The following is a 21,660-nucleotide window of genomic DNA, read 5'->3' as shown; positions in this document are numbered from 1 at the left end:
AAGTGACTCGGCAACAGGATAGATAATAGACAGTCGCTGCAGCATATGTGGTGTGTGTGTGTGTGTGTGTGTGTGTGTGTGTGTTTGTGTGTGGCATCGGAATGCATATGTGCACGTGTTATGTATTTGTGGGCGTCTGTAGTATGTGTGAATCTGTGGGATAGAGTCCAGTGTGTCTGCACAGAGTCAGTGAAGGAGAGATAGCGCAAAAATGTGTGTGTCGGGTTTGTCAGTGTAAGTATGTGTGAGTGTGTGGGTAGAGTCCAGTGTGCAAGTCAGAGCAAAATAGTTTTTTTGTCTTAAAGGGGACAAGTTGTATTTTGACACAGGCTTGAATAAGCTAAGTAGCCAATAGGCAGAAGTTAGCATAATTTGTCTGATTCTCTGTAATAATGGTATGGGAATAATAATGCATTTTATTTAGCGTCAAACAACACAATTTTAGTCACTTCCTTGTCTGATGGACAAGTGGATAAACAGATTAATGTCAAGTCCGGCATGTTTTTTGCAAAAGTCTCATGGAATGTAGGCCTATATTGAACACCACACATTGGCTGCTACTGTAGGCTGAATGATAGAACAGCTATAGTATGGTTAAGACGTTGTGGGATGCTTTCTCTCCATTGTTTTAGATGGTAGGCCAGTCTGGTAGGCCTACATTATGATCAAATAACCACAGTAGCCTACTTGTCCACTGTTGTAACTGTAACTTAGAGGTTACAGCCTCAGCGTTCACAGTAAACGCATGCCAGAAGTTGCACAGAATTTTCACAATGTTCAAGTTTGCACTCAGCAGACCTGAAATTTGCTCAGTGCTGAAAAATATGAGAGGGAACATTGGTTGGGAGCATTGCAGTTGCAGTATCAAGCGGTGATGCAGTCAGTCAAGATGACCTCATTGGTGCAGCTGTAGAAGGACCTCGGCGTTACTCTGGACCCTGATCTTTCTTTTGAAAAACATATCAAGACTGTTTCAAGGACAGCTTTTTTCCATCTACGTAACATTGCAAAAATCAGAAACTTTCTGTCCAAAAATGATGCAGAAAAATGAATCCATGCTTTTGTCACTTCTAGGTTAGACTACTGCAATTCTCTACTTTCCGGCTACTCGGATAAAGCACTAAATAAACTTCAGTTAGAGCTAAATACGGCTGCTAGAATCCTGACTAGAACCAAAGAAATTGATCATATTACTCCAGTGCTAGCCTCCCTACACTGGCTTCCTGTCAAGGCAAGGGCTGATTTCAAGGTTTTTCTGCTAACCTACAAAGCATTTCATGGGCTTGCTCCTACCTATCTCTCTGACTTGGTCCTGCCGTACATACCTACACGTACGCTACGGTCACAAGACGCAGGCCTCCTAATTGTCCCTAGAATTTCTAAGCAAACAGCTGGAGGCAGGGCTTTCTCCTATAGAGCTCCATTTTTATGGAATGGTCTGCCTAACAATGTGAGAGACGCAAACTCAGTCTCAACCTTTAAGTCTTTACTGAAGACTCATCTCTTCAGTGGGTCATATGATTGAGTGTAGTCTGGCCCAGGTGTGTGAAGGTGAACGGAAAGGCTCTGGAGCAACGAACCGCCCTTGCTGTCTCTGCCTGGCCGGTTCCCCTCTTTCCTCTGCGATTCTCTGCCTCTAACCCTATTACAGGGGCTGAGTCACTGGCTTACTAGGCCTCTCATACCGTCCCTAGGAGGGGTACGTCACTTGAGTGGGTTGAGTCACTGATGTGATCTTCCTGTCTGGGTTGGCGCCCCCCCCTTGGGTTGTGCAGTGGCGGAGATCTTTGTGAGCTATACTCGGCCTTGTCTCGTGATGGTAAGTTGGTGGTTGAAGGTATCCCTCTAGTGGTGTGGGGGCTGTGCTTTGGCAAAGTGGGTGGGGTTATATCTTCCTGTTTGGCACTGTCCGGGGGTGTCATCGGATGGGGCCACAGTGTCTCCTGACCCCTCCTGTCTCAGCCTCCAGTATTTATGCTGCAGTAGTTTATGTGTCGGGGTGCTAGGGTCAGTTTGTTATATCTGGAGTACTTCTCCTGTCCTATCCGGTGTCCTGTGTGAATTTAAGTATGCTCTTTCTAATTCTCTCTTTCTCTCTTTCTTTCTCTCTCTGAGAGGACCTGAGCCTATGTCTCAGGACTACCGGGCACGATGACTCCTTGCTGTCCCCAGTCCACCTGGCCATGCTGCTGCTCCAGTTTCAACTGTTCTGCCTGTGATTATTATTATTTGACCATGCTGGTCATTTATGAACATTTGAACATCTTGGCCATATTCTGTTATAATCTCCACCCGGCACAGCCAAAAGAGGACTGGCCACCCCACATAGCCTGGTTCCGCTCTTTCTTCCTAGTTTTTCATAGCCACCGTGCTTCTACACCTACATTGCTTGCTGTTTGGGGTTTTAGGCTGGGTTTCTGTACAGCACTTTGAGATATCAGCTGATGTACGAAGGGCTATAAATAAATTTGATTTGATTTGATTTAGAACTTTTTGAGGATCTGAGGGCCCACGCCAAATATTTTCATGTTGTTGATGGGGGTGTGCTTACCCCTCCATTTCCTGTCGTCCACGATCAGCTCTTTTGTCTTTCTGACGTTGAGGGAGAGGTTGTTGTACTGGCACCACACTGCCAGGTCTCTGGCCTCCTCCCTACAGGCTGTCTCATCGCATTCAGTGATCACTGCTACCACCGCTGTGTCGTCAGCAAACGTGATGATGGTGTTAGAGTCGTGCACGGCCACGCAATTGTGGATGAACAGGGAGTAGAGGAGGGGACTAAGCACACACCCCTGAGAGGTCCCTGAGCTTATGGTCAGTATGGAGGATGTGTTGTTGCCTACTCTCACCGCCTGGGGGTGGCATGTCAGGAAGTCCAGGAACCAGTTGCAGAGGGAGTTGTTCTGTCCCAGGGTCCTGAGCTTGGAGGGGACTATGGTGTTGAACGCTGAGCTGTAGTCAATGAACAGCATACATATGTATTCCTTTTGTCCAGGTGGGTGAGGGCAGTGTGAAGTGCAATTAAGATTGTGTCATCTGTTGATCTGTTACTGCATACTTGGAATGTGTCTGAAGTGGTGATGGTGAAATAAGTGGGTGGATAATCAGCGATGGGTGTAACATCAGCGCTCTGTGATTTGTTTGACGGTTTTGATTGAGCGGTGTTGTTTCCAATTTCTTACCATGGAACTACCGCGAGAGTTTGGAGTTTTGAAGCCAGAGGATGAGTCTGAGTCGTATTTGAGTGTTAGTTTTCACAAATAATTGCAAATGTTCAGTTAATAAAATTGAAGGTTGTTTATTTTTATTAAAAGCACTGATGGGTGTATTGTTGCTTGTATGCATTGTATACAGTATGTGTGCTTACTGTGACTGTCACCCTGATATTGACTACACTAGGCGAGCTCCCACGTTGTTGTGGGACAGCAGTGCTTGGCAACCGGGAGGGAATGACACTGTTCCAGTGTTGTTGCGGCTGTGTTCCAGTGTTGTTCCCGCTGCCATTCATGCTCTAACCATTAAGTAGACTGTGTCAAGGTGACATCTAGATGGTTATCATATTAGTTATTTATTGTGTATACTACTTGAAGTAAAATCACGGAAGGGAAAAAAATTGGCCATGTTAGCTACTGCCGGTGATATAGCTACAGAGTGGGAAGCACCTCAGGTCGGCAAGAACCTTGACACAACGGCAGTACACTGGCAGCGAAGTTAGCTTCCGCAGGTGACACCGTGATACAGCTGCCTATTGGGAAGCAACTCAGCTCGGCAATCCTTTATACCTGGAAATGCTTTGGAATTGCTTTATATGTATTTTGTTTTTTTTCCATTGGATCAATGCTGCCTTCATAAGTAGGAAACTCTGAAAATACTACTTGTAAACTGGGAGCAACGAGTTGTGTGAGTTCCCGTGCTTTGAACTCGTTGGGAATGCTAATTGGCTAATGGCAAACAAGCTGCATCAACCATAAACTAAAATTATAGCTTTCATGCTTTTTAAACATATTACAGTGAAGACTTAATAGATTATTTTTCCTAAATTATGTTTTATTGTTGTTAGTTTGTGAAGTGGGAGAAGTCGGATCTGAGAGATGACAGACAAGTTTCCCATGAGTAATTACCAGTTGGAGGGGCGTTAAAGTGAATTTCTCCCAGTCGTATGCTGGTATTTACGAATTTACAAGATGTACCGTATGAACACAGCAAGTCCTTGGATTTGGACTTCCTTTCAAAGACTCAAAAACTCAGACCAGGAGTTCTAAAAGGACATTTTTATTTATTTACATTGTGGTTTTGTCCTTTGGACTGTTGTCTCTGAATGGACTATTCATTTGTTGTTAATTACATCATTATTTTGTTGCTGTGTTTGTTATGATTTTGTAATGATTTGTTATGATTTTACTCTCAATACACTAATACACTGACCAAGTTATTTCTGACAAGTTTGTGTGTTTTATTCAAGTTTGTTACAGTTCCATTTAAATGGTCAACTGCGTAACAGCATGGTTTAGAATCCACAGAATGGTCAACCATAATATGGCAGCATTGTGTAGAACCCTCGAAATGGTCAACCATGTGATGGTGTTGTGGAAAATCCCCGGAAAGGTCAACCATGTCATGGTGTTGTGTAGAATCCCCGGAAAGGTCAACCATGTGATGGTGTTGTGGAGAATCCCCGGAAAGGTCAACCATGTGATAATGTTATGTAGAACCCTCGGAATGGTCAAACACGTGACACTACTGTTGTGTAGGATGCTCAGAATAGTCAACCATGTGACTCTGTGTGTTGTGTAGAATCCTGGGTGTTTGTCTTGTTTACTGACTGGGGGAAGGACATGTTTCTCATTAAGTACAAAGAGTTCCTTTAATTAACCGTGGAGCTGGCGAGAATCTCTGTATTGACTGGGCCATGTTCATTAACATGAAGTCCCGATGGGGATAATTGGAATAGAAGTAAATTAGAACATTAACAACAATGTTGATCTGATCTCTGTCACATACACTTCACAGAGAGGAAGGTGGCCGAGGCCAGGTTGCAAGGTAAATTGTTGTGCTGTGTTGAATCCCAATGATTTTGAACCGGTTTGAGTTAGGGCTCCCTGATGTTTCTCAAACCAAAATATATGTAGATACAAACAGAGTGCTACATTTTCAAGTATGTAATGCTCACTCTCTTAAACTGGGCTTCCCGTTTTCATTTTCATAGTGTCCCCTTGAAATGATCAATATTTCAGAGAGAATAACTTGACAGTATGCTAGTTCTGAAGAAGAAAAATGTCAAATACAACTTGTTAAGATGGGGAAAAGGGGAAACTAATGTAAGGAGTAATTGTGCAACTGACTGAAATATGTTGCCAACTGTGAAACTAGGGCATTAGTTGTGCCAGCTTCACAGCTTTAGAAACTTAGCTTTGATGAAAGTTTTAGATCAATTGGTTTGTTTTTGGAAATGTGCTAGCTATGTTAATACCACCCAATTATGCAAGAAGTATACAAGTGCAATTCTATCTAACAGAATGTTTGGATTTGATTAAACTCACAAAGACCACTAGCTATTTCAGTGAGGAATGACAGTGTTATAACATTAATTCAATAGCCATAATACATTTAACTGGAGAAAAACTGTTGTTATCCAGTCGCTATGTCTTTATCCATTCGCTATGACTTTATCCATTCGCTATGACTTTATCCATTCGCTATGACTTTATCCATTCGCTATGTCTTTATCCATTCGCTATGACTTTATCCATTCGCTATGACTTTATCCATTTGCTATGACTTTATCCATTTGCTATGACTTTATCCATTCGCTATGACTTTATCCATTCGCTATGACTTTATCCATTCGCTATGACTTTATCCATTCGCTATGATCAAATCAAATCAAATTGTATTAGTCACATGCGCCAAATACAACAGATGTAGACCTTACAGTGAAATGCTTACATACGAACCCCTAACCATCAACGCCGTTTTTAAAAAATACAGTTGGGAGGGAAATGCAAATAGTAGCCAGACTACTTATAGTAGCATTCATAGCAGCTCTCCAGAGGTCTATCCTAGAACTAGATCTACACAGTTTTCTAAAGCTATCCAGCTTAAGCTAACTTTACATTTCACATCCATACTAGACAGTGGATATTGTTAGCCTGCCTGCCGCTAACTCTAGCAGGCTTGTAACAGTGCGTACATGTCGCACATGGCTAGTGGAACGCCAAACTCTTCGTTGAGACAATGCTGGAACATCAATCCATGGGCGAGTCAGTGACACATTTTCATTTGTGACAAAATAAAAATGAAAGAAAAGTTATCTTGCAAATTCAGCAGGCTATGGTGTGAAATAGGCTTTTAGAAGTGCAGTATTCATTTTTTATCGTTAATGCCGTCTGTGCTGTGCTTTGATGTGCTTATCAATGCACAAGCACCTTTTTTCACACTCCTATCGATATTTTGTTTTAAATAAGTCATACAAACATGTTACATGTCATGTAAAATACATTCTGTCATTATTAAATTAAATATTTAATCAGTCGTCTTCCTCAAATGAAGGGGACGATGACACAATCTTTGGTGGCGACTGGTGGGAGGAGCTATAGGAGGACAGGCTCATTGTAATGGCTGGGATGGAATACATGGAATGGTATCGAACACATCAAACATATGGAAACCACATGTTTGACTCCATTTAATTTATTCCATTCAAGCCATTACAATGAGCCCATCCTCCTATAGCTCCTCCCACCAGCCTCCACTGGGGGAGTTAACCCTAAGTTAGTCTGCCCCGGAGCAGGTTAGTTCTGAAGGATTAGTTACCAAAAAAATGTACCTGGCTAAAAGGTGAGTCACTTTCTTATGACCGGTTATTCTGAGTGGAACTCAGAATTGACCGCAGTTACCTTGCTAACTCCTCAAACCTGCCCTCAGGGCAGGGAAATTGTATGTTTTGTTAGCATTTTACTCTTCTGCAGAGCCCTTGTCAATTTAGTTCCCCTTTACTGAGGACATGGACATGCTGATTTGGGGTGGAGGAAGGCCCTTTGGGAAGGTAGAAAATGGGATAATCGGTCCCTGGGCCACTATTACAAACAGGGGGCTCATCACAGTTGGAGTAGGCAGTCGGGTACTCTTTCACCCTCTGTCCTCACTTCTGCTCTATTTCCTGGATGATTTTATGCACTCCCAGCAGCACAGTGGAATGACCCAATAGTAAATGACAGCTTTTAGCCTCCTCTGACGCCACATGAGGGGTGATATGAAACATCTCCCATTAGCTTGTTGAGGAGAGGTGCCAAGACCACCCCCAAATCCCCCCTGTCTGTAGTTACAGCAAAGGATGTTAACAAATAACAGGATAAGCCCCCTCTTGCCAGACAGACTTAGCGTCTTGGCAACTTGAAGGAGGAACATGCATGGTAGTTGAATGGTAGTTGAAACCACACAGAGCATGATGGTTGTCCATTTAGCTGAGTATATATGGATGGATGCTTGACAAATCTATGTATGGCCTCCGGATTTCCCTCATGGCTATGAGTGGTATGATACTGTTGAGGGGATTGAGTGAGAGCCGACTGGTTGTGCCAGGACAGGATCTACCAGAGTGAGCTGTACAAGCCCCAAACGTCTCTTTTGACTGAAAGGTCAGGTTGTGTCGTGGGCTGGTTCATCGAGGCTAGAAAGATAGAGAAACTTGAGATGCTTCCTGTTGGGGCTTGGCCCAGAGAGCTGGTCTCTGCAGTGAGAGGAGTAGGAAGCATCAGGTGATTTGTGGGGATGGCTGGCTGAACAGATCTGCCCCTGGGGAGAATCAACCGGATGACTCGGGAGAGAGGCAGCGGAGAGCAGCTGACATGTCAAAACATTTGACACACAACATCCGTTCAAAAACAAAGGGGTGGGATTCACTTTTGAAAAAACTATTAAGGTCAACCTGGTAGTCAAAGAAAGAGAGGGATAGAGAGAGACATTGTATGTTGCTCAAGACAGATTCATGATTGACAACTTATCTTCTGTTTCCTCTTCTAATGCCCATGGATCATGCTGGACCCAGACACCACATGATTAGCAAAAACATGCAGCACCATGTGATTAGCATGGAGGAGATATCCCAAGGACATCAGCCATTTCTGAGACTCTAATGCAGTCCTAGACACCTGCATATCCAACGTAACCAGACACACTCCTTACACTCTGCAGCTAAATCAATTAACAAGGTAATCTATAATTTAGTAGTATTGATTTGCAGCAGCAGCTGTGCTAATTGCCAGAGGACTCATCTTGCATTGTGTGAGAAAAGCATCCCATGTCATTGCAATCACAATGCAAATGAAGGCTCCTTGTCTTTTTCCATTGAGGATAGAGTAGGATATCTGAAGGACACCTTAAACCTGTCATTTTTCCATGACCTTCTGTTCAATTGTGTCAGTCAATCTTATACAGAACTGTTAATCAACCTTCACTCATGGCATTCAGTACCATGTCTACAATTTTGAATATAAGTCCATAAAAGTACAGGAACCAAAACGTTGTGCCTTGAACTACAATTGAACGTGCGATAACAGAGCTTTTGAACTTGCCTCTGTAGTCCAAACATATTGATTACAATCAACCTTCACTAAAGTTATCAAACCCCCTGATGAGTGACTGAGAGTGCTCGTACAGAGATTGCCTCCATTTGGTGAACTACAAAGATGTGGGATTACATTGTTCCCCAAACCACAGAATGATTCATATGGCCGTGCAATGCCTTTCATTTTATCGAAATTGAATGTACGCTTTGCAATAGAAATTAAAGGATTTAGAAGAGGTGGGGTGTTGCAGTATTGGTGTATAAATTGGTTTTGTCTAGGGACAGGCACTGCAAGTTAACACGTTATGGTGCAATGCGGATTACTGATCTAAATTGCAATGTGTCAATGTTATTGCATCTGTCCCTACTCAAATGAATGATGATAATAATAAGAAAATAATAATAATAATAACTGGGTTGATACAGTATGTTGGATTTAGTTCTTTGGGATAGTAAATTAGAAAAGGGACTATAACTTTCATCCTGGCAGTATCGATATCTACAGTTGAAGTCGGACGTTTAAATACACTTAGGTTGTAGTCATTAAAACTTGTTTTTCAACCACTCCACAAATGTCTTGTTCACAAGCTATAATTTTGGCAAGTCGGTTAGGACATCTACATTGTGCATAACACAAGTCATTTTTCCAACAATTGTTTACAGACAGATTTTTTCCCTTATAATTCACTGTATCACAATTCCAATGGGTCAGAAGTTTACATACACTAAGTTGACTGTGCCTTTAAACAGCTTGGAATATTCCAGAAAATTATGTAATGGCTTTAGAAGCTTCTGATAGGCTAATTGACATCATTTGAGTCAATTGGTGGTGTACCAGTGGATGTATTTCAAGGCCTACCTTCAAACTCAGTGCCTCTTTGCTTGACATCATGGGAAAATCAAAAGAAATCAGCCAAGACCTCAGAAAAAAGACGTAGACCTCCACAAGTCTGGTTCATCCTTGGGAGCAATTTCCAAATTCCTGAAGTTACCACATCATCTGTACAAACAATAGTGCGCAAGTATAAACACCATGGGACTACGCAGCCGTGATACCGCTCAGGAAGGAGACGCGTTCTGTCTCCTAGAGATGAACGTATTTTGGTGAGAAAAGTGCAAATCAATCCCAGAACAACAGCAAAGGACCTTGTGAAGATGCTGGAGGAAACAGGTACAAAAGTATCTACAGTATATCCACAGTAAAACAAGTCCTATATCAAAATAACCTGAAAGGTCGCTCAGCAAGGAAGAAGCCACTGCTCCAAAACCGCCATAAAAAAGCCAGACTACGGTTTGTAACTGCACATGGGAACAAAGATTGTCCTTTTTGGAGAAATTTCCTCTGGTCTGATGAAACAAAAATAGAACTGTTTGGCCATAATAATATACCCTGATGAAGACAGCTTAGCTGTCGAAACGTTGGTAATTACATTTTTGCATCTGAGCTCCTATAGTGTGCGGCTCTCTTTTATTTTCAAGTTTTCTACTCCGCTGGCCAACACCTCGTATTAATAGGTATGCGTTTCTTTTTCTTCTTGGCCATAAAGACCACCATCATGTTTGGAGGAAAAAGGAGGAGGCTTGCAAGCCGAAGAACACCATCCCAACTGTGAAGCAAGGGGGTGGCAGCATCATGTTGTGGGGGTGCTTTACTGCAGGAGAGACTGGTGCACTTCACAAAATAGATTTCATCAAGAGGAAGGAAAATGTGGATGTGGATGGATATATTGAAGCAACATCTCAAGACATCAGTCAGAAAGCTTTGTCGCAAATGGGTCTTTCAAATGGACAATGACCCCAAGCATGCTTCCAAAGTTGTGGCAATTCACATTCTTAAAAAAGTGTGGTGATCCTAACTGGCCTAAGACATGGATGTTTTACTCGGATTAAATGTCAGGAATTGTGAAAAACTGAGTTTAAATGTATTTGGCTTAGGTGTATGTAAACTTCCAACTTCAACTGTATGTATTGATGTTTTTAACTCACACATAAGTACCATGCCATTGTCCATCTACAGTAATCATTCCAATTTATGGAGTTCTACTACCATTGACACAAACGTATTGACATATATAATCAATTAAAGGTGAATCTTATAATAAATCAATGAAGAGAGGTTCTTGTCATCAATAAAGCAGACACTGTAGCACTATATGCAAGTGATGCCTCGATGTGAAACAAATATAGACTTTTAAATACACTGTGAATTAATGCTTTTTATGGGAAGTTCTGGGCTTAAAGTGTTGGTCATGACATGTCTTATTTTTATGTTCTGCCTAAAGCTGTTTATTGATTTTGAAGTCTTTACTTTGATGGTGAACTATCTCTGAGAGTTTTCAAGATTGAACTACAGTATGTTGGAAAAAGACATTGTGAAGTTTTGACATCTTGAAACCCTTGAGTTATAAGCCTTTTGAGTTATAAGCCTTTGAAGCTTACAGAAACTCATAAAGGATTTGGCACTGCAATCTCACTTTGGTTATAAATCATTCAAAATCAAGACAGGCATTCATTAAGGCCACTTTGAGAGGCTAATGAAATTTTAGCTTTGCCTCAATAGTTTCATTGCATACAAAATTATTAGCATAATGAAAAATGTATGGAGAAAATGATGGAGGCCAGTTGTAAAGTTGTAGAGAAATACCTGACCTGTATTCTGTAGCCACAGAAGTCAACGTTAAGACTCGAAATGTATGAATTTACTCCAGAAAATCCATATGCTACATTGTTTTTAGATAGTAGACTACTTCTTATGGTAGATTATCGCATGCACCTCAAAACAATGACTGTGACATTATCATAACAATACTTGCTGAGAGAATGATGGTATACTTCTGATGATAAAAAAAAAAAAAAATATTTAACCTATATTTTACTAGGTAAGTCAAGGAACATTTTTATTTATTTACGATGACAGCCTACCAAGAGGCAAAAGGCCTACTGCTGGGATGGGGGCTGGGATAAAACAAAACAAAAAGTTGGGCAAAACACACACAACACTACATGAAGCATTAATTCCCAAACAATTATATAGTAAGTGTTCCTGTGTGTCCATAAAACGTAGCTCATTGCTTTGTGAATAATAATTACTATTCTTTAAAGAATTGACCAATTATTCGCAAATATTAATGAACCATTCACCAACCATTGCAAGCTTATAAACAATTAATATCACTAATGCATGCAATTTTACAGCACAGAATATAATCATGCTCCCTACGTAAGGGACTGTTTTACGCGCTTCATTTTGTGAGGCTTGGTAATTGGCAGCATTCACAGTCTCAACAGATTGCTGCACCATCATTTTTCATGACCTTACATGCTTAATTATGCTGGTTGCTGCAGGTTCTTTGTACTCAAAGATCCCTGTCTAGCAGTCTGGCCAATGCATTAACCAAATATCATCCTTATCTGCATGGAAGCACCTAATTATCAAAATTCTACATCAGTGTTTGACGTCTACAAATGATCTCTCCTTTCGCAGTTTGTCAGACAACTGACGCATTATTTTATCTTCTGAACTCAATCATATCAAGGTACTGTATCTTGTTAATCATACTGGAGTGCATGATATTAGAATCATAAAAACTCTTTGGGCACAATGTGATTAAGATGGAAAAGTCAAGAGTGGTTCGATTTTTCCTATACCTCTGCTGGCTGTCCATCAAACCACAGCATTCGTTGGAGTGAGATCAGATAACTATATGGGGGAGAGAGAGCCTGCCAATCAAATTACACCAGAGATAGCGCTGCGTTGTGCTGTGTAGAGGCAGGATCACTCCACCAATATGTCTTGAAAATGAATGGAAGATTCTGGTGGTACAACATAAAAACCCATCCATCCACACCACACAATAGTCCCTGAAAGCTCTGCTCAACAGGTATGGGTTTACCTCCATGACACAGACGTTTGTGAACGAGATAATGGAATAGAAGGATATGTGATGTGAGAAGTGGGTGGTTGGAACATCTTGACAATTTTTGTGTTAATATCGATAGTAGTTAAAGGCCCAGGGTAGTAAAAAATTTGATTTTCCTGTTTAATTTTAATCCACACAATGACGTCGAAATAACACAGAAATTGTGCAAATGATGATAATGACCCTTTTCTGTAAGAGCTGTTTGGGTGAGATGGAGTTTTTGGCCAATGCATGACGTCACACGGCGATCTGATTATAAGGGATTAACTACCGTTCATCTTGTATTTGCACAATCATCTGGTATTTATTTTGTAACTTTCTTTTTAGGGGGTAGATCAGCTTTAATATTGCAAATAGATTGATGCTTCCATCAATGAAATTGTCTGCATTCCAATCCTCCATGTATATGTATATAACTTGCCACTGTGAGTAATGCTGAGACAACCCAAAAGTCTGTATGTGGTAATTGACATTGGGGTTGGTAAGGGCTTCCTCAATGTGAGTCTAGAGAGGGATCATTAGAGGCAGGAAACAGAGGTTCCAGGAAGCCTATTATGAGACAACACCTCCAGGACTGACAGTTCAGCAACATTTTACCCGCTAGCATAGCCCAAAAATGTTGCTACACCTCGTATGAAACCTGGTCCCTAATGTGTTCTCCTATACAAGATCATCGTCACATAATGATGCCAAATATAACTGTGTTATGTTACCAATTAGGTGAATGTTGTTGCTTCCCACATAATAAGATACCCCACAGACTGAGGTACTAATGGTGGTACTAATGTTGGTACTATGCTGAGCTGCTGAGGAGGCACCCAGTCATTAAAATTGCACTCTTCCTGAGAGGAATTGCCAGGATACTCAGTCTAAAATGTTCAGGAATAATTTACTGCCCATCTGCCCCTGCTCTCAACTAACCAACTAGCTAATGTAATAATTTTCACTTGAATTGTCCATTTACTGCCAATGGCACAAACTAGAATATCATGTAGGGAATAAAACGAGGGCAGGATAGCAACAACCTTACAACGGTAAAGAGAGATTGGTATATAGTAATATATAGACTGGAACTAGATGGGGGTTCATGGAAGTTTCCCAAGAGATGTCTAATATAAAGATCAAACACATCTCATTGTCTAGTGTGACACAGTAGCACTGGGCTGAACCTCGACAAGGAATCTGGAGTGTTGCTCAACAAGCCATGACAGATCGAAAATACAGTAATTAGCCAAGTTAAGTGATACTGTAAATAAATTGACAGTGTGTCCTACTAAGTGTAACTGTTTGGGGCTTGCTCCACTATACTGTTTGCAGGTAAATGCACAGTGGACATTATTTTGTAAATCGTCAAGGGGGCATTCACAGATGTAAATACAATGTGTGACTTGACTGAAATGACACTGTACCGACTTCTATAACTATGTGGACATGGTTTTAATATCACTTGACAAAAAAAGTGGAACCAAAAAGGCTTCCATAAAAAAGAAAATGCTAAACCAGCTGTCAGAAGGATGGCAGAGCTGACAACATATATTTTTTACCCAATTAGGAGAAACCACAGGGTAGCTAGAACTACCGTAACAATTACACTGACAGTTGCAGCTGCTGAGCTTCTGAGGAGGTACTCCTAGGAAATATGCAGAAATACAGTATGAGCTCCCACCTCTATGGTAGCTTACCATATCGACATTCTCCCTGTGAAAATTACTGGCGATCTACTGTCTGCAAGTTGAAGAGTAGTCTCACATAAAGTGCTTGTCCAATCAGTTTCCGTAAGGTCCGAGTCTAATAATATCTATTATGTTTTCTTCATCTTCATCTCCATCTCTGTCTCTCCTTTTCTTGATCTCTGCCTCTCTCTCTCTCTCTCTCTCTCTCTATCCCTCTCTCTCTAATTCACACACACACACACACACACACACACACACACACACACACACACACACACACACACACACACACACACACACACACATACACACACATACACACACACACACACATACACACTACTCTCCCTTTCACACACAATCTCATGCTGGGAAATGTATTATTCTTTGCGATGCAACATCGTATCCCATTTTTTCAGCAGATTTGAATTTCAAAAGCTTCCAAACTTCCTCATCTCTGGGCCGGGATGTGAACCAGCACGACTGAGGGATAAAACTACTTTTTCTTTTCTACTAAGTGTAATACTTCAAAGCAGCCGGCCCACTCTATAGACTTAACCTATCAACAGGGCAGGCTGGATGGAAAGGTACTGTACTTTGAAGTCAACTAGGGTCTATAAGCGGTGTGTGTCAGATGGTTAGGGAAATTGACCCAGAGTTAATCATTGGTTGCTGTCCAATGTGCTGAATTGGCTGAGTAGTAGTAGTGGCTGGCTGACTGACTGGTAGTGGAAATGTCCGAATAGCCATACTTGCGTCCTAAATAGTAGGCCGTTTGAATATGCGAACAAATTAATTTCATTGTATGTGACCTTTCTAAAATTCAGTATACTTTAAATGCTCCGATGTCATTCTCATTTCGGCTTTGTCTACAGCTGATCAATTAGATACAGGGACGCGCTACCGAAATCAACAAATAGCGGGAAAGAAAGCAATCACGTATGACGCATTCTCATTATGCAATAATAGAAAGTTTTATACAGTAGTACGTGAATTTTCAAAAAATTAAAATACTTTAAAGGCCAGGATGTTATACTCATTTCGACCTTTCAACTAGTAGAATTTGCTGCACACTTTTCGGGAATTTTACAGCCACAATGCATTGGAAGAGGGGGGCGGTGAGTTTTGATAGCTAGATCTGTCAAGTAAAAAACAAAACAACTTTGAAGATGGCAAATAGTGAAGATTCTACGGTGGTGTTCAAAAGTAAGTTGTTTTTGTTCTCCTTCTCCTCCTATTTTAATGTAACATTAGATCTTTGAGAACAGATCGGCAGCTTACTGCCCGGCATGCCTTTAGCTAGCTACGCGCTTTAGTATGACAAGAAGTTCTAACTGTTCGAATAGTAAGGTTAGCTACAGGGTCACTTGCTTGCTGCTGAGCGTCGACTTCATATTTAATGTTAGCGTAGTTATCTAGCTAGCTAGCTGCTTGTTTTAAATACCAGGGCTTGTGTTCAGACTGTTATAGGGTCTGATGACAATACTAGGCATTTAACGTAAACTCACGTAAACTCGCACATCGCCTTGGTCCGTACAATTGCCCTTATTTTAGCGCCCCAAAAACGTAATACTTGCAGATGAACTGTAATGTCAATACCATTGTAAAGCACAATTTCTCCCCTTTCCAACAAAATCAATTACATAACTAAACGCTGCCCGTTTCTGCATAATTCAAGCAGGCAATGAGCCCCGTCGGGTCTTTTTTTTTAAATGGCGGGTGGGGAAGCGAAACTAATGCGTGATAGTGAAAAGGACAGATGTCATATGGGAAAATTGCTTTTTTCACTCGATCTGTCCAACTTATCACCTTATCGCCTCAAAAATGTAAATTAAACACTATAAAGAGTTTATATAATGTGTCATTACAAACCTATTTGAAGGTTTGTGTCAATTTCAAGTTTTTAGGGCGGTGCTAAAGTGATCTTCAGAAGTAAACAGCGGCTTTGAGAGTGATGCTCGCTTGCAGTGATGACGCAAAAAATGACTAGGTATCCCCCCCTTACCCCCGTCACTGTCCATTTCTTGTTTTTAAACGATGACACAAGTGCTACACCTGGTGGAGAGAGATTGTAAGACGGAAATAGTTGCGAAATAGTTCACACCCCCAATTTTGAAGTCAACACAGTCGCTACGGTCCCATTAGTTTTCTTTGTAGCCTCGTTTGAATGTTGCGGTTGCACTCATTTGTACGGAATGGGATGAGTTTACGTTAATTCAGTGGCAAACACGGAAGGTGAAATGGCGCCAAAAATGTGTCCATAGTTGGCTTTCTTGCCACTGCACTATGCACTGCCACTAGCTATAGCTAACGTTAGGAACGCGGTACCCGAGCAACATTCCTATTTTACAAAGCAGTGCTCCTTCCAACACTTCTCGTTTCTTCTAGTTCTTTTGATTTGTCACGTCGATTTATTTGTGTTGAGGTGATTGGAATGTTCATTCATTGCAGTATTAGTTTCTACCTTGAACGGTTAAAACCCGAATGGGTCGAGCTAGTTTCATCGCACATAACCTGTGATGGTGAAAGTAATGGTAAGCTGCACTTGTTATTGTTTCACCTTGCCACTCTGATTTGATAAAGTGTGTGGCAGTCGAGCCTTCTACAGAAAGTACACACATTGATAACTTTGCTGATGTTTTGGTTAATGTTGTAGTTCATCTTATGTCTTTTCAGGATCTACGTGAACGAGTGTGAGCTGAAGGGGCAGCTATCACCTGCATGGGGTGACAAATAAGTAGGAGAACCATAAGCAAAAATACACTGTACACTGTATACTGTATGTTATCTTGGCATTTTATTGCTGTGCTGTACTTGGCTAATAAAATCTCCCTTTTCTCTGAGCGCAACAACACTGACCCATCTATATGTTTCCTATGCTTCACTGGCACATTCATGTACATTAAGTGTTAATATTTATTTTTTAAGATTCCTAAAACTTCAAGTATTCCAGAGAAATGTACTGCAATTGACATAATAGCTTTTACAGGTCTTTACGTGTATCATGTTTGATGCTGAAAGCTACCCATACAGCAAGTGGTATGGTGGTATGGGGTTATAGATCAGATCAGGTGCTGCAGGAGATGTCACTCCATCACCCCACTGGTCATCGTCTCCTCCTCTCACTTGCAGAAGGGTCCATAAGTGGAGGCAGGAGAAGACTGCCAGGGATGCACACCGTATAGCCATTTTAGAAGCCATGATTAAAAAGTATTTTTATGTATTTTGTATGTATTTTATTTATAGCTATTCATTTTCTGTTTTTAGTGCATTCTTTTTTTAAACCCAAAATGAATTTCTGTTTTCTCATTAAAAAGTGTTTATTTTTCTCAATAAACATTTTTATTTAATACCGGTACTGTTGGTGTGTTTTACATTTAACATTTCAACATAAAAAAAAATCTGAGCTGTCTTGTTGCAGGTGCATAATACAACTGCATAAATTGAAAGAAAAAAGGAACCTGCACACTGTTCTTGCTAGTATATATTTTTTATTGAAGCTTGTGTGTAGGCCTCTTGGTCTTCGTCAGAGCTTTTTTCTCTACTAAACTAAATCATCTTTGGCATAATAATAATTGATTACATTTCAATAGTGCTTTTCATAATCTCAAAGTGCACCTAGGCAAAACACAAACAAACAGTACATCATGAGTAGCCTAGCTATAGGTCAACCAATAGAGGCAAAGTCTGAGTGCATGATGGAGAGTGACAGTTCATGGCTTGATCAGAGGAAGGTGGTCAGGGAGATGATTGATGAAGATGGAGTCTGGTGATGATCTTGTAGAGGGCTACTCTGTGAACCAGCCTGAGTCGTGTAGCCACTCCTTCACAATGTATGGCACCCACTTGGGTGATGCTTCAGCATCAAAGCTTACCACACACAGTTCAGAATTGTAGCCAGTCATCCTCACTACGAGCCCTCTGCCTCAGCACTGCATTACTCCATTGCATCTCCCATTCCTTTCGAGCTTCATGTGACTCTTCAAATGATACATGCGTAGGCCTACTGTACACTCAAGATTACTCCAAATATGTTGTTCCAAATCCAAAACAACAACATGAAAGGTCACTGGGTGGAACTACAGATGATCCTTTCTGGTTCATATGTCCTGTGTTGCTCAGTTGGTAGAGTGTGGCACTTGCAAAATCAGGGTTGTGGGTTCAATTCCCACTGGAAATACATATTATGCCCTCACTAGAGTGCACTAGATAAGAGCTAAATGACTCAAATGTAAAATGTAACTGATGGTGTGTTCAAGACTGCAGGGAACTACATTTTATTTTTTACTGCGACTGGGAAAAATAGTTTTGAACGGTCATCCAACTCAGAATAGCAAGTCAGAAACTCGGGCATCATCCTAGAGCATCGACTTCTCTGACCTGAAGTTTACTGATGTCTTTCCCAGCCTGAGCTCGTTTTGTTTTCCTAAATTCCCAGTTGCTTTGAACACAGCAAAAGTAGTATGTTTTGGCCATGGCAAACTCCATGCTAAATATTGCGTAGTATGATTAGTACACAGCATGCAAGTTTAAGTATTATGGAAACCAGATTTTGGACATGGCCAATGTCTGATGGCTTTGAGGTTGCTGTCCATTGTGCTGAATATGCTGAGTAGTTAGTGTGTGAAGTGGTTTTGGTCGTCCATTTGGTCTAAGTGGGCTGATGGTGCCTTTGCACAATAACACTATGTCCTACTAAATATACACCTCAAACTATAGACGTTATATATCTTCTTCCCAAACATTTAAAATATTTACAAATTTGAACAGTGAGATTGTTTGTTTGCCATTAGAATCTATACAATAACGAGGAAAACATATTTAAACCATGAATACATCTGAGGAGGTAACCTCTGCAGGATTGTATATTTTTATAACATGCAATGCCCCCCCCCCCCCCCCCCCTCCCCGCCCATGATGAATCCAGCTGAGTTTCACATTGCATCTCCACAGGAGTGATTCCCACTCGAGGTTGACATAACATTAACAATTTGGATGGGTTTACTTTCGAAAGCCAGAGGAACAGGAGAACTGTATCATTGCAGTACATAATCTTGCAAATAACACATTTTAGTGTTCCCTGTTGTTTCCAGGTGCTCCTTCTCAGGAGTGTAAACCTCACAGTGTATTCCTCATCCTTCTCCCCACTCCTGCTCTCTCCCACTCCCCATCGCCCTCTCTCACCCACTCTTTCTCTCCCCCTTTCCTAACCTCTCCATTACCCTCTCATCTCCCATTACTCTCCCTCCACCCCCCCCCCCCTCTCTCTTACCCCCCTCTTTCCATCTACACTGTATTTATATGGTATCTGAACATTTATTTTCTGCATCTAAACCCGTGGACTCTCTGCTTTGACACACCATGGGTTATTGTTCGATAGGGGATGATAAAGGATTTTCTGTTAGCATTAATCCAACAAGGCAACCTCTATCTTCCGTAATGTCAGTTAATCTGATACCAATGTGCAATCTCAGTAAACACTTTCCCAACTGTAGAAAGCCTGTCAGATTTCATTAGCCGTTTCACTCAGAAAATGGCTGTTCTTCAAGTTATCCCCCTCATACGATTCCCGGTGAAAAACACAGTGCCAGACAAGCCTCATCACTAGTCACCTTCTGGTGCTGTCATCACAGCAACAGTGTGTATGTGTGTGGTGTTACACTCCACACATAAAACTCAATTGTCCCAGAGGAAAATGTACGTCACCGAAGAACTTTAATTCTTGCAAATCAGTAGTGAAGACCAAACGTGTCGCTTTGAAGGATCTGAAATCTCCTGTTCTTGTCATCACATAAAGTGTGTATGTGTTGTTTTACACACTACATGCAAAACGTCATTGTCCCCGAGGAAAATGTACTTCACCGATCAACATCCATTCTTTTACATAAGTGAAGACCAAATGAGAAGTTTTGAAGGATCTGACAGCTGCTGATTCATCTCGATATCATCTCACTTGATATTCAGATGTTTTTTTTGTTTGTTGGTGTATTGTTCTCATCTATAGTTTTGAGGAGGGGAAACAACTGCCCCGAGGATGTTTACAGCAAACAGATATTTTACAGTCAAATCATTAAATTAACATCATGACCTAACAATATTAATACCAACATTTTTGCAATTGTATTTATTATTTATCTTCTTGTTTTATCATCCCTATTGTTCCACCAAGTAATTCAGCTACTTGTTTGCAGGCTTGCATATGATTCCAGGCTGGCATAGGAAGCATTGAGACCTTTTCATGGTAATAAGAAGCTCCATCTGGCTAGTTCAAATGGGGCTCCATGTACCCAGTGGGAACAGCTGCTTTCCCACCTGTCTTCATTGCCTTCACCCAGAGTGCTTACTTTATTGTGGACCATATGAGAATTCCAGCTAATATGAACTAGTGAGCTGAAAAACATCGCTAAAGCATTTGCATGGGTTCATGGGTTTAACAATGGAGCACAACTGGCAATCTTCCAAAATATAAATAAAATGGTTTAAATTAAAACACTAAATGGCTATGGTCAGCTGAAGGACAATCTGCTCCTATGGTTACCATGTTGAGTGAAAGAGTGAAAGTGAAAGGGGCAGGGAGGTGTCCATCTCCTATCACTAGGCAGTGATGGGTCTCCCGGTGTCAGGTACCCTGCTCTCTTTGTCCCTCCTCTACTCCTCCCATCACTCCTCCTCCCATCTCTCCTTTCTCCTCTCCTCTCCTCCTTGCTCTCATCTTCGCTGCTCTCCTCCTGAAGGTGGGGGCTCAGTCAGCCGCAAAGCAAACCATGTACTGCTGGTTAATGAGCCATCATCTCAGAGACAGAGCTCAGCCATGCGGCACTGAAAACTCCTCAACTCCAGCTCCTACAGCTCCAAGCTAGAGAAGGTAGAGCTCTGAGACTCACCTGATCCAGGGACCAATGTTGATTTCTTGTATTATTTTTGTGTTCATGCATCACACATTTCTTTTGCTCGTGCATAAAACATGCTTGTGCATAAGAGCTTTATTTTCGCTTTACTGTAGCCTTAGTCAAAGCAATAACATGCTGCATGCATTCATGATTGAACTTCAAGGCAATGAGAAGATTATATACATTTGTAGGAAAATTCCACATTCACGTTGATATTTGTTGTGCTCGAAGATACATACGTGCTGTACACTGATGATGCTGCTTCATGTCACAGTAGCAGCAGCATCATCCATAGGTTTCTTGTTTTTTTCTCCTATATGCCTTCCTAGTATTTTGCTGCTCTGAGATGAAACGGCTAGATTATCCTAGAGGAAAAGCAAATGGCCGTTCTCATATTTACCTTTGAGAAACAAACCGAGACACCAGTGATCCATTATTGGGGTTTCCCCTGTGTCAGGTGAAAGAGATATTGACAACCACATCCTCTCAGAGGACCAAGTCCTCATGCACTCCTTTCCCAGAGAGAGATAACGAGGGCTGCCCCTTTAGCTCCCTCTACCCCATGAAAGCAACTCGATCGGCTGTGGTGTAGCTTTTGGCACTGTTGAGAA

The sequence above is a fragment of the Oncorhynchus mykiss genome, chromosome 3 (assembly GCF_013265735.2).
Source record: "Oncorhynchus mykiss isolate Arlee chromosome 3, USDA_OmykA_1.1, whole genome shotgun sequence".
Classification (NCBI taxonomy): domain Eukaryota; kingdom Metazoa; phylum Chordata; class Actinopteri; order Salmoniformes; family Salmonidae; genus Oncorhynchus; species Oncorhynchus mykiss.
Note: the sequence above shows the minus strand (reverse complement) of the source record.